The 21196-nt window shown below is 36.3% G+C and overlaps 3 long non-coding RNA genes across 3 annotated transcripts; 2 read left to right on the top strand and 1 right to left on the bottom strand.

Moving 5' to 3' along the window:
• Window positions 1–3305: 3305 nt before the first annotated feature.
• On the bottom strand, window positions 3306–12629 carry LOC129048162 (uncharacterized). The gene is made up of 5 exons (XR_008510268.2): window positions 12569–12629; window positions 9342–9394; window positions 8938–9008; window positions 6079–6167; window positions 3306–3513 (listed from the first exon to the last, which is right to left on the bottom strand). It is a non-coding gene; the product is annotated as an uncharacterized LOC129048162 (long non-coding RNA).
• On the top strand, window positions 10831–12926 carry LOC129048163 (uncharacterized). The gene is made up of 3 exons (XR_008510270.1): window positions 10831–10940; window positions 11075–11257; window positions 12545–12926. It is a non-coding gene; the product is annotated as an uncharacterized LOC129048163 (long non-coding RNA).
• Window positions 12927–13442: 516 nt separating this feature from the next.
• LOC129048164 (uncharacterized) lies at window positions 13443–20330 on the top strand. Its single transcript, XR_008510271.1, has 4 exons — window positions 13443–13577; window positions 13823–13953; window positions 14883–14953; window positions 19552–20330. It is a non-coding gene; the product is annotated as an uncharacterized LOC129048164 (long non-coding RNA).
• The last annotated feature ends 866 nt before the right edge of the window (window positions 20331–21196 follow it).

The following is a 21196-nucleotide window of genomic DNA, read 5'->3' as shown; positions in this document are numbered from 1 at the left end:
GTCACTCACTTAAAGCAATTGCTTCTTTCACATTCTTTCTTCTAAGACAAAATTACCTGCCCTGTACTACCAAGGCAAAGGAGAATGTCAAAAGACTGTGGATCAAATATGTTAAGTGTGTTTCCATTTGGGAAAAGCCACTGAATGGAAAAACAAATATATTTGATATGTGATTCTGATTCCCCGGATTATAATTTTCCCGGGATATTTTATTTGGCAGTAAAACCATGCAACTTGAAAAGTATAAGAACGACATTTTAAAAAATTAAAAATGTTTAAAAAATTTTTAAAAATCTTGTAATGTAAAAAATATAAAAACACAAGTAAGAAAATCTTCTCAGAATTAAAATTGGAGACAGAAGGAAAATAATTCCTGTTGATGAGTAATTACATGGATGACCATTTAACAGGGAAAAGCAAGAACAAAAGAGTCTGTCACCAACCAAAGGTAGCATGTGATATAAAACAGAAAACAGATTGACTGGCCATTGAGAGTAGAATTCTTGACCATCCCATTCAGGGGCTAGCAAAGTAGCTTCTTAACTACTTTTTCAGCCCCTTAAAGCTGAAGTCTGAAGAGGCTCCCCTTTGTAACATGTCTACTAAGCTGAGTTGTTTTTGTTATCTTTTCAATATAGTCATTTAAATAAATTAATCACTAAGCCCTAGGATGACAGAAACATGGTATTACTATTCCTAAACAACTCTCTCGTCACGGTTATTAATCTTCAAATGATGTCATTAGTCAATTTTGCTCCATATTGCATCAGTTCTGGGCTTACTGAAGGAAGAATAATTTCTTGGAGAACATTTCTACACAACTGAGGGAAAGTTGAAGCAGTTTATAGGATCACCATTCTACTGACAGGTAAATTCCTGAGAAGACTGGCTCTGGTTTGAGAAAAGCCAAATGTACTACCTCTCAATATCAGGTTAATATTATTAATAAGTCAGATTCCCAACTTGTGTATACATTGATAGAAATTAAAGATTGGACTCATGTACCACCCAAAGACTGATGTTTAACATTTGAATACTTTTCATAAGTGAATCACCCTGTCATTTTGGAGAAAATGACACCTTCTCTGCTGAACTAGAAATCAGGTTTTCACATGTTTTTCATGATAGTTTTCAGAATGCTTGTGTAAAGATAATACCTATTGGTCATAATACACTTCAAAGCTTTTTTTTTTCCTACTTTGTCTTCCAATAAGTTGGCCCATTGACACTATTATCTAAACACTCCGTGCCTTTGTTTACTCTCATAAAAGGTAGTTCTAGTTTATAAACCACTTTGACCATCTTTCCAGGAACATTCTTTATAAAGTGCAAAGTGTTCTCATTTGCATTTTGTCCTGTTGGTGTGAGGCGATATGTTCAGGGATTGAGTTTACAGTGGTAACATGAACCGAGTCTTTTCTAAACGCGAAGGAGACGCTCAATCATGCAGTGGCACAGAGTGACTCCAGCAGAATAAAGCAGAGTTATCGGGATACTCTGTCTCGGCCATTATAATGACTCTGTTGGTGACAGCTTGTCTACTACCTGGTGGCATTAATAAAGAACACTGTTTCTGGGGGAAATTGTCGTGTTGGCCTTGCTTTCATGTGATATCCCAAGGCATAGACCCCATTCAAATGAGTCACTTTGCATTTCACTACAGACAAAGGTACCTTGGAAAACGGTATTTGGGAGTTTCACTGTACCGTACTTTGTTTTTATTCTTGAGAGGAACCTTCGATCATTCAAAGTAGATATTTGCCTTCATCCCCTACCCCCACCCAATAAAACAAACCTGGAAATGCCCATTTACATATTTTAGCTTAATCACGGACAACTCTCTTCTATCGCCACTTCACCGCTCACAAAATACATATATTTAAAAGTGAAAGTACTGAAATATGTCTTCACAATACAGCTAATACTACCAGTAGAAAATTCATGTCACCCTGTTCAGTAGACAAACGTGAGAAGCAATGTGGTGTCAGATTGGAAACTTGGGAGAGATTCTCAGAAATAAGTAACTTCAATAGGTTGTTTTTCGCATAGTGCAAAATTAAATTTCACTTTATTTAGTGGAAGTGACCCAATTCAATCTTCCCTGAGGTCAGCACAGCTTATTTCATTTGTGTTTGACCACTGCACATTTTGTCATCGAAAAAGTTAAGGAGAGGAAGTCAAGGTTATAATGAAAACTACGAAAGACAGATGCTACAATAAAGACTTTTTTGTTGTTATTGTTTTTGTTTTGGGGGTGATTTGATCCAAAAGAGAAGCACTTAGATTTAGAATTCACATGCAAAATTCATACTTCAGAAGACCCAACAATAGTAGTTGTGAGACAGCTAATCACTGAAGACTTTCTGCATTATTTTTATAACAGAGAGATGGAGTGATTTAGATACTGTATCCTGCAAGTATACATTTAAATTCCTACACAAATAATGTGAAAAATATCCCAGATAATGGCATCCTATCTGCATGTCATTATTCAAATAGAAAATAGAATAAAGAAGAGAGAGAGAAAAGAAAAAAAATAAAAGACACGAGATATTCTGGTCATAGAAGCTCACTTATTTAGTAAAGTGATCAGGATACTTATTTATGAGTCCTGAATGTGGCTACTTTGAAAACCAATATGTTTGTGAGTAATGCCTGCCCAATTAAACATAGGAGCCCAATTCAAATGCAGCTTATATGAAAAGGAGAAACCCCTGAAAGCCACCAGAAGGCAACCTTGGCCCAGAGCAAGAGTGGAAGAGCAATGAATCAAACACAGCACACTAAAAATCCTAAAGAATATTCACTGAGGAGACAGGGCTTCTACCTCAACTGACAACCTGTGGGTGGAAAGATTTCTTAGCAGTTCCAAAAAATTATATAGGCTGGGCACAGTGGCTCATCCCTATTATCCCAGGACTTTGGGAGGCCGAAGGGGGCTGATCACTTGAGCCCAGGAGTTCGAGACCAGTCTGGGCAACATGGTGAGATGCTATCTCTACAAATAATAATAATAATAAATTAACTAGGAATGTGGCATGTACCTATAGTCTCAGCTACTTGGGAGGCTGATGTGGGAGGATTGCTTGAGCCTGAGAAGTTGAGACTGCAGTGAACCATGATTATGCAACTGCACTCCAACATGGGCAACAGAGCAAGACCCAGTCTCTCTCTCTCTCTATATATATACATACATATATAAAATAAAATTACGTATATTATAACATTATATATATTATTCTTAAAAAAGAAAGAGGAAAAGTCTATAGATTGCCTCAACCTGCATAGAGAAATGCTAGCTTCTTGACTCATTTATCTTTTCTTCTTTCATTGTTTGATTAAAAAAATAAGCTGTTGACGAGCTCCTGGATGAAAAACTGTACCTGCTTCAGAGTACAGGATAACAAAGATGTGAAGAGTGACAGGAAGTGTGAAATCCTGATGAGCACACTTCCTTGATACCCTCAGAAAGATGTCCTTCTTGGGAAGATGGTTAGCTCCAGTGACCTTATGCTGTAACATATAAAAGAGAATTATTCCAGAGCATGTTTCTCTGTGTTGCCAATAAACTAACTTTTTGCTTGCTCCAGTGGGAGGATGTATTGAGGGGGGGTTAAGTGGAGTATGTATGAATAAAATGAAAATAATTGGATCTATGGTATACTCTGCATTGATGGGCAAATGCTAATATTATTTGAAAGCCCAGTAAAGGAGAGTGAGGATGAGAAAAGAAAGAATTCAACTTATAAAATAAAAAAATCAAAATAGCCATGTCAACTCAGCCAGCCTCCTATTAATTTGGAAATAATCCAATTTTAGCTGAGCCATCCACTTCCAAGGATTAACTTAAAATTAAGTCATTCCTAGGTATATCAGGGGTTTTCTAAGTGTATTGGTTTCTTACTTTCAAGAAAGCAAAATCTATTTGGGCGCTTATATCCTTACATGTTCTTATTTATTTTTGTGAATTTAGTAGAGCCTGGACTAGTATTCGAAGTTGTTTCAGGAGAAAATCAAAGCAAATTTACCAGAAGAAAGGTGTGTGCCAAGTAGTCATTCATTAAAGCAAACCAAACCAGGCCAGGCGCAGTGGCTCCCACCTGTAATCTCAGCACTTTCGAAGGCCAAGGTGGGTGGATCGTGAGGTCAGGAGTTCAAGACCAGCCTGGCCAACACAGTGAAACCTCGTCTCTACTAAATATACAGAAAATTAGCTGGGCGTGGTGGTGGGCACCTGTAATCCCAACTACTTGGGAGGCCGAGACAGGATAATAGCTTGAACCTGGGAGGCGGAGGTTGCAGTGAGCTGAGATCGTGCCGTTGCACTCCAGCCTGGGTGACAGTGCAAGACTCCGTCTCAAAAAAAAAGCAAACCAAACCAAAGCCGAAGCTCTAGCAGATGATTCTGATTCTTCTGGTTGATTTGCAAGTTCTTTATTTCCATGCTACATGTTGCTCTGAACCAATACTTTTTAACCAATTTATTTGTATCATTTGGCATATTTTTCATTATTGTTATAATTTTCAGGCCTAAAATATATCTCCTTAAAGTTTTCACTGAGCTATAGAGGGATATGTGTGTGTGTGTATATCTATCTATCATCTATCTATCTATCTATCTATGAACTATCACCTAGGCCCACATAACATAAAATTATATCATTTAGGAGTAATAATATTACAATGTTTAATCCAATTTGATGTCTTAACGCAGTTCTTATGTTTTGAAAATAAGGTGTGAAAACATATTCTCATAATTTTTTATTCAATTCCAAGTCTATTAAAAAGCTGAGAGCTTAAAGCTGTACACATTGAATATTGCAATAAATGGCTAGAAACAAGTTTTGCCACACACGTATAGAAAACAAAGGGAAACTGAGTGAAGTAAATTTCAGTGGCAAATATCAGGCAACAACATCGTTTTCTTGCCTCAAATGAGTCTAGACTGAACACAAACACACACATTCACCAAAAAAGAGTGTGTTAAAAATACATTCTCTTTTATTTTTGGCATTTGAGCATTCAATATTTAAAAATCCGGTATTACACAAATATTTCAGGAGGTACCTCCAAGGGATAATTAGTAAATGATTACTGGGCACTTACTGTGGAGAAGGCATATTACGAAGAACTGGGTTAAAATCATTCTACCATTTGGTAGAATGTACGAAATTGTAAAAAGTTTGGATACTATCTTCTGAAAACCGCTTAACAGTAGGTACATAATTTATCAAGTAATAACAGAACCTCTTTTCCCTGTGTGTATCTCATTGTAAAAATTTATACGAAAAATAAAACACAACCCACAAACAGAAGATAAACATGGGAAAAAAACCACACATAAATTTCTTATGCAAAGAGTTAGACAGTTTTGAGAAGTATGAGGATACCAAGAAAACTGAGTACCAGCTCTAATGTTTGAGAATTTTAACAATCTCTGTGTTGTGGTGACTTCATTAATAACAGACCTCACACATTTCTTAGGTTGGAAAATATGACACAGAAGGGAATTAGGTGCTCACCATGGTTTCCCACTTGAAGGGACATGTCAGCACAAGAAATGGCTAAATTTATATTCATAATCATTTAAAACAGGGAAGTTTGAACTGAATAATGTGCACCTCAGCCTCCTAATTAGGCTAGGACTACAAGAATATACTGCCACCAAACCCGGCTATTTTATTTTATTTCGTTTTTTAGAGACAAAGTCTCACTATGTTGCCAAGGCTTGTCTTGAAATCTTGGCCTCAAGCAATCCTCCCACTTCAGCCTCCCAAATAACTTCATTGTCTTTTTCTTTTACTTGGAGATTATCTGTGTACATTTGTATCTATATCTGTATACCTAATAATGTCTATGTTAACACACAATAAATAAAATACAACATAATATGGAAAATGTGTGTAGAGTTTCAGAACTGATACCATCCTTCACTCTTATTTAATATTATTGTCAATGTTAAAATGATGATTACGTGTCTAACTCAGGCTTTCTCACTTCAAAAGGCAGAAAGGGATCATGGAAGAGAAATAAACAGATTAGAATAAAGTTCTGAAAAGTGAGGCCTTTGATACTGACCAAACTTCCTTCTGGGGCCATTTTCTTTAGGTGGGTCATATAGTAGCATGTCCATGGGTCAGACCATTGAAGGGTCTAGTTTATGAGCGCTGTAAGGCAAGGTCAGAATTATTTTTAAGAACTCTCATACATCAATCTGACCATCTTGATCCTAGGTCACAAAAACATTTTCTGTGTTTTAGAAAATTATGTTATTAATTATGTTATTTGATCTTAGTGTGGATTTCTGGAGTAATTTTATTTAATGCATGTATTAACTTAGTATATTGGAGTCATTTCTGATAACTATGGAGTTACTGATATTCCATTTGTTATATTAAAATAGCCCCAAAAGTACAGTACTATGAAATAGGACAGCCCCAGGAACACTGCTGTTCTACCTTTACATAATGTATGCTTCATCCAATTAATATAAAAGGACTTTAATTTACTGACATGTTTTCAGGTTGTGCAATGTGTTCACAGATCACGATACTAGTTTGCTTATGCCTGCACAAACTTGGCTTTTCCTCTTGGCTTTTGTCTTTTTCAGCTCCACCCTTTTGCTTCTTTGAAGTCATCGCTTTCTTAATCAAGTTAAGAATACTTATATAAGTAGGGCATTGCTGACATGGTATCCATCTACTTTTTTTTTTTTTTGGCTAAAAAAAGAAAGAGCTTCCTCATCTAGTGGGAGCATCGCTCCATCGTGCTCCAGGTCCCGTTCCTACTCCCACACACCTAGGGAGTTGCACTTGTTTTATGTAAGAGCTGCTTTCTAAGCAGCCTGGATGCTGAATGGCTTTCTCAAAAGTGAAAAATGGGCACTATTCTGTAGCCCATCTTTCCATCAGTTCAGCTAACTTTCACTGTACACCTTGCATTCACTGGTCACTGTGCAAAAAACCAGGGATGAAAAAGTTCAAAGCCAGTAACATATAAGGCACAATTCCTCTGCTCCAGGAGTTCACAGACTGGTGAAGGCAGACACAGGCAAAAGAGTAGAACGCAGTCCAATAACTAAAGAATTGATCCCTGCTTACTAGCTGTGTGACCATAGGTAAGTTTCTTGTCTCTGTACCATGAGTGTAATGGAGGTGATGTCAGTCCATATCTACCTTGTCTGTTGGTTGTGAAAATTCAATGAGTTTATGCAATTAGCATGTAATCGGCTCTCAACCATGATCTGATGTTATGATGTGATGGACATTCGGATGGGTGATGTGAACCCTACGTAGCATGGATAACGCTGAAAGGGAACGAGAGGGGGTACCTCTGGTTGTTGCTCAGGAAGCTTTAGAGATATATGGCTGTTTAATTTGCAAATAATAGTTAGAACTGCAAAAACATGTTCACCTGGTCTTGTTGAGAAAGAAATCATAAGTCCCCTGACTTAAACTCTCTCAATTGATGAAGTTAAGTGACCAGGATTACTCAGAGTGCAGTTATTGGCACCCCCAAAGCACCAGAGTCCAGGAAAGATGCTTATCAATCTTTTGCCATTGGCTTCTACTTGCAGGTGCCTTCTCTACTATTCAATCATATACGATAGCTGGAGAGACAAATGAACTCAAGAAAAGCAGAGAACAATACCGTGGTTTTTAAATCTGTCACGGTTCTTCCCCCACTTCAAAGTTGACTTGACAACTGCATTTATTTCACATTGCAATTGCTACAGGTTAATAATATTGTTTTATCAGGAAACATTTATCTTGAGGAAGAAAGTTATCCTAATACAGCAGATAACTTATCCAAGGACAAATAGAAAGGGGGCTGTGTCTAGAGGGTAATACTAATGCCTGGCATGCTATAAAAATAAATGAAATCTGATTAACACTATTGGAGGGAAGAATAAGTCATCGTTTCTATGAAATATTATTTTCCTGATTGGAACCATTTCCATTTTTGTCAGCTTAAAACATTGCATTAAAGATGAGATGACTTTAAAACTGTGACAGCTATCTCAAGCCCTGCGATTATAAATAGTGTTATAGGCTTGTAATCCTATGGGTTTAGACTAAAGTATTTTCTTCATAAATTGAAAGAGAAACACACTAGGAATTCAGAAGATTTTAATTAAAGTTGTTCAAAAAATTTAATGGGAATTTTAAAGGCTGGCTCACTAAGTATTTTTGATAATGAATTTAATTTATAGAAGAAAGTTCTTGGCAAATTTGGTAATGCCAAAAAGAGCCTACATATGCACAATGTATATTTTCATGGAAGCATTATTATTAAGTGCCCTGCTTTTACTGATTGACATATGTTAGTTCATTTCAGCTCCATTCAAATATGTAGATTAAACCTAACACCTATAAAATGGTAACAATTTCTTTTTAAGGGAGAAAGATAGACCACAAAGGGTTAGATAGCATTGTCTTCATGATAAAGCTAACTTCTTTTGAAAAAATAATTCATTAATGTATAAAGTGCAAGCAGTTTGGGTCACAAATTAGGAAGAATGCACCTGGACGTGATTTATTTTGAACTGGACAGCTGAAACACATCCCGTATAAAATCACTCATTCCTGTTTTTCTATAAGTTTGCCTGGAGCATTGCATGGCATCTCTCAGAATGTGTTACACAACTCAGCAGAGCCAAGGCTAAGCAGTGCAGAGGACAGGGTGAAAGCTGGTATTGCGCAAAAAAATAAAACAATTAACAAAAACAAGCAGGTGGGTTGTTTAGAGTGATGCAGGTGTGGTTTCAGTAATAAATCAACCCACTTATAATGATAATCGCTTGTGTTTATGCAAGTCCTTTCTTTTTGAAGCCCAATTTTTAAAAAAATAATATTATTCGTCTAATTCAAAATGCATCCCTGTGATTAGCAAGGGCACAGGTTTAATTAACTCTGTTTTATGGATGAGGAAACTCACCATGTCCTCTGTTGATAGGCAAGTATTGCAATGTGCTGGATTCGACATCCTGTTCTGCGGCTTAGTTAGACCTAAGGAAAGCAACAGTAAGTCTCTACTGGTCGCCAAGGAGATGACAGAAAATGGGACAATGAAGACAGAACTGAGAAAGTCATTAAAAAACTGTGCATTGGGGCACCAGTGAGTCTGTTGCCAGCTCAAATGAGGTTGGAACTTCTATGTTGGAAAACCCAAAGTCTACGTCTTTCTCTTAAACAAAAAAACAAAAACCCAAAGAACCAAGATGTAAATAATTGAACTGCTGTAGATATTCCTGAGCTTTAATGCACATAAATCAACAAAGAATAGTTGTATTTTCATAAAACTGAAATTTGAGTTTTAGCCTACTGAAAAGTGTTACCCACATGTAGAAAATCAGTCATTCTGTTCATGAATACTTCAACTGGCTCTGAAGTTTCTTAAGAAAAAGAGAGAAAAAATGGGTTATTTTTTCCTACTCTGAGAGAATTTGTATCATTTTCCATTCAACGAATACTTTGCTTTGTGCCAACCGTTAAATAAGAAACCACTATTTTGGGAGGAGGTTCAAGTGCTTTAGTTTTTATTTAGTTTGTTTTGTTTTTTAACTTACAAAATGGAATCCTTTCTGAAACTTCCGTTGCAAATGCACAATTCATAATTACGTTACTGTGGGTGTGCGGAGTTGGTGAGGAGTCACAATACAGAGTTAAAGTGGCCTATTTTTTGAGATAGAGTTTTGCTCTGTAGCCCAGGCTGGAGTGTATTGGCAGGATCACAGCTCACTGCATGCAACCTCCAACTCCTAGGCTCAAGTGTTCCTCTTGCCTTGGTCTTCCAAAGCTCTGGGACTACAGATGTGAGCCACTGTGCATGGCCCAGCCACTCCTTTTAAATGTGAGAAGGTGAAGAAAGGCAACTTCCACACTGGGAACCAGGTAAGTGTCCCCCTCCTTCCATATCCCCAGCATCCATCATGAGGTAATTTTCAAAGTAGGTTCTTCAAGCCAACTCTTGTATTCATTCATTTTTGTTCAACAAATATTTGAGAATCTCTTCCACATGAGGCGGTCCTTGAAGGGCTGGTATACAGTGGCTAACAGCACAGACACAGCCTTTGCTTTATGGAGCTGATCGTCTGGTGTGAAATGTGGCATTTAATCGATAGAATGATTTGTACACCCAGAAACATAGCCACTCTTACTCTGCATATCTAGGATGGCATATCAGTGATGCATCGAATCTCAATAAACTTTGATAACAAGTTTAGTAGACCAGGTCTTCAGTTCAACATTAGGGAAATGCTCCAATGAGTGATGCTTTGCATCTTATATTGTCTTGTAAAGACAATCAACAGAGCATTGGCAAAAGCAAATTTACCAGTGAATAAACGATTACTCCTATTTTTAAGTGCCGTCCTTTCAGTTCTGTAAAAAATATGAAATTATTTTATGAAATTGTCTGAGATCTGTCCTTCTATGCCTCTCTGTGTCACCTCTATACAGTGGCACTCTTGGAGAAAAAAGATGATGTTACAATGAAAAGTCATATCTGTGACCCCTTCCACCAAGGTACCCACAACTTTCTTCACCATTGCACGTAGTAGGGCTCTTGTGAAAATCTTTTTAGGTGATCATAGTAAATTATTTGTAGTCAGTAGTTGGTCTGAAAACTTTTTTTTTTTTACTGCAATAACCTAACAGGAAAACTAATCAGAGATCAGGAGGAGACTGGTATATCAGTCAGGGACTAATCAGGAACAGAATCCACTTGAGAATTTAAAATAGAGAGGGCTTAGGCTGGGGAGTTGGTGACAGCATAATGGGAAAGCTACAAAGCAAACAGGAATAGGGAGACAACCCAGAGCCCATCTAGGCTGGCAGAGTCATCATCTCTAGACTGGAACGGCAGAAGAAGGTGGTGTTAGTGGGGCCAGGAGATGCACGGTCTCCCAGGGGAAGCTGGAGCTAGGGTGTACCTGCCAGGTATGAGCTGGAGTCACAGATGCCACATTGACTATCACACTGTCATCATATTCAGAGAGAGAAAGGTGTATACACCCAGTATTTTCTTATGTTTTCTCTATACTTCCATATCCCCACCCCCATTATCCCCCAAGACATTCCCAGTTGGAAGTCAGTGGCTTATGGGAAACTGGCTGCAGGGGGATCAGCCCACCTGTAACACACAGAAAGGCACAGAAACAATGAGTCATGGATTTGAGTGCAAACAAGCCCAGTCCTGCTACAGAGAGTTATGGAAAAAATCTCCTCACTGTTGAAGACAGACATCTATAAGAGAGGTGAGGAAAATGACTGATAGATCCTTTTACAATATTCTAGGGGAGTCTGTCTGTGGGAGGGAGCAGGAGTCTATGGGAACTCTCTGTACCTTCCGCTCATTTTGCCGTGATCCTAAAACTACTCTAAAAGATAAAGCCTATTAAAAACATATTTTTAAAAAACTGACAGATGTTCTTAAGATTAACTAATGAGTTCAGAGAATAAACTGAGGATGAGATGAATTTGTAAAAACATCAGCAGCACCATACATCAAAAATACCCAGCTAGAAATTATAAATTTTTAAAAGATCACAGAAGATAAACAAAAACAAGCCCCTCCCCATCTTATCTTTATTATTTTTTCTTATTTATATAAAAATAAGGAGATATAAATAAATAGAAAACACTACTGAAATATTTACAGGGATTCATGAAAATAGATTTTAAGAAATTAAGATACATATTGCCAGGTGTGGTGGGTCACGCCTGTAATCCCAGCACTTTGGAAGGCCAAGGTGGGTGTTTCACTTGAGGTCAGGAGTTTGAGACCAGCCTGGCCAACATGGCAAAACCCCATCTCTACTAAAAATACAAAAATTAGCCGGGTGTGGTGGCACAAGCCTGTAATCTTAGCTACTTGGGAGGCTGAAGCAGGAGAATCACTTGAACCTGAGAGGTGGAGGTTGCAGTGAACTGAGATCCTGCCACTGCACTCCATCCTAGGCAACAGAGCAAGACTACATCTAAAAATAATAATAATAATAACACGCATATGTTGTTTCTGGGTGGCAGCACTCAATATAGTTACTATATTTTCTTCACAAATGAATATATAGTAATCCAATCTGGAATAAAATTCCAATAGTGGTATTCTCTTTTTTTGTTTGAGCTTTTGTTTGGTTTGTAGAACTTACATAAATTTGTTTATGAATCATCTAGAGAAAAAATAAAAAGAGAACAGCTAAATCATGGTTATTAAGTGATAGAATCCAAGAGTCCAACAATATAAAACATGAATAAATGCACCAAAGCTATAGTCACTAAAATAGGAAGATTTTCTTGCGAGACTAAAGGGGTAGATCAATGGAATCAAAGGCAATGCCAAGCAGACACACACACACACACACACACACACAATTTAATGTTTTTAAACAGTATGATACTTTTTTGAGAAGGGAAAGTGACATTTAATAAATGGCATAAACCATAGTGAAATTTTAACTATTGATAACAGAAAAATACTTATTAAGTAATATAAATATATAAATATATCATCTAAGCATATATATATATTTATATTTATATAGGTAAAAGAGAAGAAAAATACTTACATTGAGTGAGAAAATGCAAGATTCCAAGTTATATCAAAAATGTATATTTATGTACCTGTAAAAACAAATATGCATATGAAAAGATGCGAAGATATTTCAGGCTGGGCACGGTGGCTCAAGCATGTAATCTCAGCACTTTGGAAGGCCAAGGTGGGTGGCTTATTTGAGGTCAGGAGTTTGAAACCAGCCTGGGCAACATGGTGAAACCCCATCTCTACAAAAAATAAAAAAAATTAGCTCGGCATGTTGGCACATGCCTGTAATTCCAGCTATTAGAGAGGCTGAGGAAGGAGAATCACTTGAATCCAGGAAGCAGAGGCTGCAGCGAGCTGAGATCATGCCACTGCACTCCAGCCTGGGTGACGGAGCGAGACTCTGTCTCAAAAAAGAGAAAAACAAAAGAATTAAAGAAAATATTTTAAATATATGAAGAGTCTTTCATATTTTTAGCTTCTGTACAATCTGTTTCCTTCTACTTTCCATATATTTAGCCTAATGCCACGTACTATTGAGTGATTTACAGATTTAGGGCACATTGTTAATAATAGGTAGTATTTGTTGAGTCCTTAATATGTGGCAGACAGTGTTCTAAATCATTTGACATGAACTAATTTAATCCTCTTAACAAATTTACAAGGAACATATTCCCCTCACTTCATTATGTAAATAATAAAACAAAAGCCTAGAAGGGTTAGCAACCTGCAGATCATACAGTCACTTTGCAGCAGGTCTGAGATTTGGGTCCCAGACAGGCAGCTCCAGCCACCATGCAACCGAATCCTGCGCAGCACAGTTCGGTCTCATTCAACAAGACGTCATCCATGTAGACTAAGGAATCTTAGCTCTTAAAAGGTTCTGCGAATTACATTTTTCCACCCAAGCCTATGATCACTCAATTGGCTGTGTAAGGTAGTTTGATAGGAGCTCGCATTATTTTTCTGATTCAAAGAGAGTCTTTTCAAGCGCTGCTTAATTCAGGATGAGAGGTCAATGATTTCCCCGAGTCCAGGTGTGCTTCTACAGACTCCTGCTTGTCCTTGAGCTCTCACGAGCCATCACCCTTGCTTCCAGAAAGTTATTTGTGTGCTCTAGACTGTGAAATCAGAGACGGTCCGTTTCTATGGGAACCAGTTTATTTCATCCAAGAGGGCAGTGAAGAGTCATTTGTGAACGCTACAGAGTGAAGAACAAGTTCACCACACAGCATATCCTCAATTTGAAACCCTTTTCTTTCATTTCCTTTTTCCCCTTCAGAAATGTCTCCTTTCAATCCTGTGTAACTGAAGGAATCACAACACCTTTCCCCGACAGTCTAGATAAATTCTCTCCTCATCCATCTTCACGGTATCTAAAACCAGGGAACACGTTCTCCTCACAGAATACAGGTAGACACATTTTGTAGCCTTCCTCATCCCCTGAAGTAAAAAAGACAACATCAGAATATATAAGAATGTATTGCTTTAATAGAAGGGTCTTGAATCCTTGGGCAGAAATGGGAAGAAGGGATAAGGATAGGTGATTAAGAAAACCAATATTATTATTCTTGTCTTTATTTCTGAATGTCTCAGATTTCTCAGTTGCCCAATTCTAATTGTAATTCAAGAATTAGAACAAAATAATGGTAACACTAACTTTATAGATTGTTGTTTGCTCTTGAGCCTTTAAAATGTAAAGACCAGTATTCCATTTTTAGAATAGAAACCTACAGTTTTTCAATCTAAGTATCTTTAAACATTTTTATAATAAGTGATATAGACTCCTGTAGAAACCAGTGCTTGACAAGAGATTTCAGTATTACCTAGAAATAATACTTTCCATGTATTTTGTTATGAAAATATTTAGTTTTGAAAAATAGGCTCTTAAGTGTTTACCTATAAACAGAAAACAACACAATGGACTTATCATGATCTAGTCGATTCCTGAAATTAAGAGGATTGTGAGCACATGCAAATGTTTTCCAAAAGTTTATTTTGGAGATCAAAAACATCATCAAAAATGTGAAAGTAATGTTTTTCAAGAAAGGCCTTTTGCCGACTATCCTATCTCTAAATTTTAATTTGGTATAATGACATTTAAGAGACAAGGTATAAAAATTATTTCATCATGGCATGAAATCGATGTACAAATTATGTTATCATGGAATGAAATTAAACATCTAGTTTATAGAAATAAGGTAAGGAAAAAGTAAAAATATGTCAGCTGATTCATAAATGTAATTGGATGTGAAAACTTCAATATAAAGGACTACATAAAGTGCTAAAAAGTTATTTTAAAAATTCTCAAAACAAATGTCTTTATTAACTTTAACTTACAGGGAATTACATTTTAAGATTTCCAGCAAGCTTAGAAAATTCATGATTGTCTCCACTATATAAAACCTTCCAGGTACATTTTTTTGTGATATGTTTTATAAATATGGAAAAGGACTAGTCAATTACTCTACTTTAAGGTAAGCTGTACCTAACCTATCACAGAGTTGTACGTATTTCCCAAAACATGTACTTCCTGCAGATTAATAAAAGTGCTCAGAAGGATAAGCGGGTTCACCATGAAGCAGATTGCAGTGCACGCCATTCCTTTTGGACTTTTTCCCAACAGATTTAATTACTCAAGTGCCTCAAGCATATTTGCTTTTGTATTATTGGTTTGGCAAATAAGTAGCACCATTGATTTAATAAACATGATGATAGCTCTCTCAGTGCATCATCTTAGAACTTGAGACAGTAAAATATCGTTTTCAGGTACAAGTTTATGCTAGTCTTTCATACATCAAAAGTATCTGCCAACGTTCTGTGTAGTGACAACAGAGTCTGGAACCCATCAAACAATCCTAAAATTCAACTAATACCAAAGAATGTTCATGTTAAAAAGTTAAGAATTTTTTGGTGAGAAAATGAAAGATGCCAATTTAAGAAATGTACTATTTCCAAAGATTTTAAATTGTGATGTTTATATTGACTTATAGTACAAGAAACTCAAATTATGTTCATTATAACTACCTTTAGATTTTCTTTCTTTCTTTCTTTCTTTTTTTTTTTGCATTTGTTTTAATGTAGTTCTTACTTTGAGGCATTTGTATTCCTAGATTGTAAACGTTTTTAATTAGCGTTGCTATCTAGCTACCTTTAATATGGTCTATGGCTATCCTTCTAATTATCTTCTTACAACCACTATCAGCCTTTTAAATTTTCTTTTATGTCGGTTTGAAAAGTGACAATACATTTAGGGTTAACTCTTATTTTAGCCATTTTGATTACACAATTCGCCTTTTGACCTTCTGGAAACCACATGACCCTCACTGAAGACCTTCGCATAATTACCTATCCGATTTTCTTATCTTCCTCTTCCTTTATATTTTTTCCCCCTTAAAGTTGCTTAGTGAAATACAAACATGGTCATTGTCAAAGTCATGGTAACCTTGCGAGAACTCTCCCCATGGTCTCCACAAGATAACTTACTGCTTTATCTCAGTGTCATGCCATTCCTAAAACTATCGTCATGCCTTTTTATTCTTTAACGAAGTGTTAATTAACTTAACAAACTTTTCCTTTCATTCATTATTTAAGACAGAATAAGACTCACATGAAGAGTTTAATTCATATACTTCATTATGTAGATAGTTCCTTTACACATATATGATAGATTTTTATTCCATGAAAGAATTTACTGCATTCAGAATCTTTCCATTTTCTAAAAGGCTCATAATCACATTTACATCATAAAAGTTGAATTACACTGAACTAGGGAGAAATTTTAGACTGTAAATTCACATATCAATGCTGACATCACCCTTTAACTACAAACTTATGTATATAACCGCTAATGGACATTTCTACTTGGATTTTTAATAGACTTCTCAAAATTAACAGTGTCAAAACCTAATTTTCTGTCTTTCACTCTAAACTTGTTTCTTTACAAGTCCTCTTCATCTCAGTATATGGCAACTTTAATCTTCCACTTGCTATACCAAACATTTTTACTTCATCCTTGATTTACATCTTCTTTCATAAAGCGTATCCAACTTATCAGTAGATCTTGTCAACTTTACCATCAAATCATATCCCAGATCCAACCAGTCCTCACCACCTCCCTTATTACCAACCTGGTCCAAGACACCATCATCTCTTGCCTGAATAATTTCAATTAACCACTGCACAAGTCAGCTGGGCATTCTCCTTTATGCCTTCTCACTCTGAATCCAAGCTGCTGGAGCAGCCACAAGCTCCTATATATCTAGCCTCTGGAAAAGAAAGTTTTATCAAATCTTACAAGAGATTTAATCCTCCAGCAGACAGGTGACAGGCATGACTCTGTTCTCAATCACCTGACCCTATCCAAGCATGTGGAAGCCAGGGTGTGCCATCCTGGCATGTGCCTAGAAGGCAGAGAGCCATAAACCTTTGTTGAAAAAGTTCTCATTTTAAATTTAACAAAAGAAAAAGATGAATTGTTCTTTGGCCATAAACAAGTAACCTTAAAACAATTTTAAACTTTTACCAATACATAAATCCGTTATAGACAGGTTAATATATTGTCCCAAGAAATGCACTTATACGCCATCAAAAAGCAATATATTTTGTTAACTTGTAGGGTTATGTGAAGGTAGCTAAATTCTACTGAAAAAAAGCCATATTATTTTTTGAAATGTATAGAATTCATCTAAGGTTTTACAATACTTTAAGGTAAGCTATACCTAACCTATCACAGAATGGTATGTATTTCCCAAAACATGCACTTCCTATAGATTAATAAAAGTGCTCAGAAGGATAAGCGGGTTCACCATGAAGCAGATTGCAGTGTACACCATATAGTATGCCAATAGTGTGGTAATTATATGACAGCTCAGTCATAGAGTTTATGCTTAACACATGTATGTATATGTTTTATATATATATACACATACATAAACAGCTTTTATATATAACACATAAATACATATATGTATGTATATATCTATATATATACATGTACCGCTTGATTAAGGAATATATATCGTAAGGAATATATATCCTTGATTAAGGAATATATATACCACTTGATTAAGGAATATATATATACATGTACCGCTTGATTAAGGAATATATATCCACCCGCTGTAACTATATAGAGTAATGATTGTTTACTAAGTTTATACAGCTGTTTAAGCATCAGCACAATGCAGTCTTAGAGCACTTCTATAACCTCATCAAGTTTCACACGACACTTTGCAGTCATTTTCTGCTCCTACCCATGGCCCTGGTGATATGGTTTGGCTGTGTCCCCAACCAAATCTCATCTTGAATTATAACTCTCACAATTCCTGCGTGTCATAGGAGGAGCCTAGTGGTAGGTGATTGAATTATGGGGACGGGTCTTTCCTGCTCTGTTCTCATGATAATGAATGAGTCTCATGAGATCTGATGGTTTTTAAAAAGGAAGTTTCCCGCACAAATGCTGTCTTTGACTGTTGACATCCATATAAGATGTGACTTGCTCCTACTTGTCTTCCACCATGATTATGAGGCTTCCCCAGCCATGTGGAACTGTGAGTCCAATAAACCTCTTTCTTTAGTGAATTGCCCAGTCTCAGGTATGTCTTTATCAGCAGCATGAAAACAACTAATACACCTAGGCAGTCACTGATCTGCTTTCTCTAACTATAATATTGCTTTATTCCAGGAATTTTAAATATCTTGGCATCCCCTGTGCATGTAAAAACAAAATAATATATCCCTAAAACTCATAAACCTGTATTTCAAAACCACAGTAAATAGTTGTCCCCAATATCAACTGAGGGCAAAATAAGAAGAAATGTATTCATCCAGGAGGAATTTTATTTACATAAAAATAACTTTCTAACCCCTAGGTGGAATATTTTATTTATTAATATTTATTAATTATTTATTACTATTTATTAAAATTATTTATTAAAATTTATTAAAAATATGTCAGTAGGCCGGGCACGGTGACTCACATCTGTAATCCCAGCATTTTGGGATGCCGAGGAGGGTGGATCATGAGGTCAGGAGTTTGAGACCAGCCTGGCCAATATGGTGAAAGCCTGACTCCACTAAAAGAAGTACAAAAACTAGCTGGACATGGTGGCACATGCCTGTAGTCCCAGCTACTCAGGAAGCTGAGGCAGGAGAATCACTTGAACCTAGGAGGGAAAAACAAAGGAAAAAAAATGTTAGTTATATATTTTTAAAGGCTGAAAAATAATCACATCTCAAATCAGAGTTCCCTTCCAGTTTTTTAATATCCATTGTATAATATCCAACGTCATTTACTCACATATTTTATAGCTGGAAGTCTTGTCAGGTAAGAGGCAGCAATCATGCACCGTTGAATCCATACCCGCCACCACAGAGAATCTTAGCACTATTATCTCCCAAATCATGAAATGAATGATGAAATTTAAAGACACCTTTGAGTACCCTAAAGTATCTCCTATACTGTTTTGACCACAAGGCGTGAAATAGTTTCTTTTATGAAAAAAGAAATTTTTGAGCTTCAGATAACACTGATAGTTTATGTGTCACCAGTGTCTCTTCTTATATTTTCTTAGATGATAGATATATGGACTATAATATATTTATTCAGGTAGGTAATCATCAAAAAGTACAAACAGATATCTACAAGAAATGTGAACTTTTCTGTTCATCTGACAATATACCTTAGAAGACACAGAATTGGGGTGGAGAGGAGAAAAGAAGGAATGGTTTTTGAGAGTTTAAAAAAATTAAGAGTGTAATCTTTAAGATAATGTAATTTACTGTGTCATTTACAAAATGTTATTTTCTGACACTTGTAAAATGAACACACTTGAAATGAAAACAAGGCCAGGGCTGAAGCTTTTGGGAGAGTTAGTTGATTAATGATTGATTATTTATATTATCATAAATTTTGTAACATCTTATGTATTTTATTAAATTTTTAAGCTTTATCTTTTTGTCTCTCTTATTCATTCTCTTTTTAAATTTTTCTCTCTTAAACAAAATAAGACCATTTCTAGAAGAGACTGCAGGCTCCTATCAAAAAACTGTACAGCTAATGGCACAGTGAACTCTTCACCAAATGACAGTAGGCAAGAAGGCAATAGAAACATGTTCAGCACATGTGAGACATTGGATGAAGACATCCAACTATGACTAAAGAGTCATTTTTTGAAAACCTGACACATTCATGATGAGCTGGTGCCAAGACAAATGCAAGTAGAACTGTAGCCTGGAAATACTTAAACATTATTTGAATTCTCAGAAGTATCATTTTTACTTAAACATTGGCATGCAAAGCCAATAGCCTGAGTAATCCGGTCTTGAAGTGTAACTTTATTTGTTATGGGGATTTGCTCAGGGAAGAGAAGGGGAAAAAATAAACCCAGCCCTTCTTCATCTAGTGCAGAGAGAAAATAGTTGTTTCTGCAACACTGGAGACATTATTTGAGGCCATGTAAGTGACACTGCCTCAAGCTACTTTAACAATTCTCAACAAAAATTTGATTTAATTGTTTTTGGTGAAATGTTCAGTTGGCACAGGCATCCGGGGATGATTCTTGGATACTAAGCTCTACCAGTAAGAATCTCATGCTACAACCAGACAGCTGGGACGGAACTGCTTAGAACCCAATGCAAGGAGCTCCCTTAATTCTCTGATGTATTTCCTCTCTTGAAGCAGTGGAGTTGATGAGACAATCATAATCCCTGTGTTATTAATGTGGAGTCCTTTGTTTAAAAGTTTTGCAGATGTCATAGATTTGTAAATAAAACAGCTTGTGAATGTGTGTATATCTTTACTATTTGAAGATGAAAGGTTCATAACTTGAATAAGATCTATAGAGAGATTTTATTAAAAATTATTTATGTAGGAAACAATTGTATCGTACATACCTATCCTTCATTAGATTCTTGTCCCATGCGTGGTTTCTTGTTTCCTATGAAACAAGACACAATTACCTAATTGTACACTTACCTACCTTTTAGGACTTGTCTTCTTCTCATTTCTGGTTCTTCTCCGCTCCCTTTACACTTTTTGGGTGACCCACTGTGAGAACAGTTGGACACGGGGGTTTGTTTTTCCATTATAGATGTGCTATCAAGCATTTCTGAAAATACTCTTTATTCAGTTTTGACTGACTAGATTCTTTTAACAATTCTTCAGGCTTATTTTGTTTTGAAATTTCCCAGTTTGGAAGAGTCACTCTTAAATTTGTTACTTGGTTACTATTCTAATCATTCCTTGTCAGGCTCCTTTGATGTTGTTTCTTCATCTCCCTAACTTTAAACTTGAACATATTCCAAGGATCAGTCCTTTGGCCTCTTCTATTTTCCATGTGTAGTTTGTGTCTACATATCCTCTCTAGACTCACTGTTTTAAGTACCTTCCAGGTAATAGTGATCCTTAAAACTAAACTTCCAGCCTAGACCTGTAACCTAAACTACAGAATGAAAATCCCACTGCTTATTGATGTCATCTCTTAGATGTCTAATAATGTCTCAAACACGGTGTCTGGTAAGTCTTTGTTTCTATTCACTCTGGACAAACATTTTGGAGTCATTGTTGATGATTCTCTCATCCCCAGATCCAACTGTTTAGCAAACCATGGCAGCTCTATTTTTCAAAATACATGCTAAATCCAATCGCTTTTCC

Source organism: Pongo abelii, chromosome 8 (assembly GCF_028885655.2).
Source record: "Pongo abelii isolate AG06213 chromosome 8, NHGRI_mPonAbe1-v2.0_pri, whole genome shotgun sequence".
In the NCBI taxonomy this organism is placed as follows: domain Eukaryota; kingdom Metazoa; phylum Chordata; class Mammalia; order Primates; family Hominidae; genus Pongo; species Pongo abelii.
This window is presented reverse-complemented; position numbering and strand designations above follow the sequence as displayed.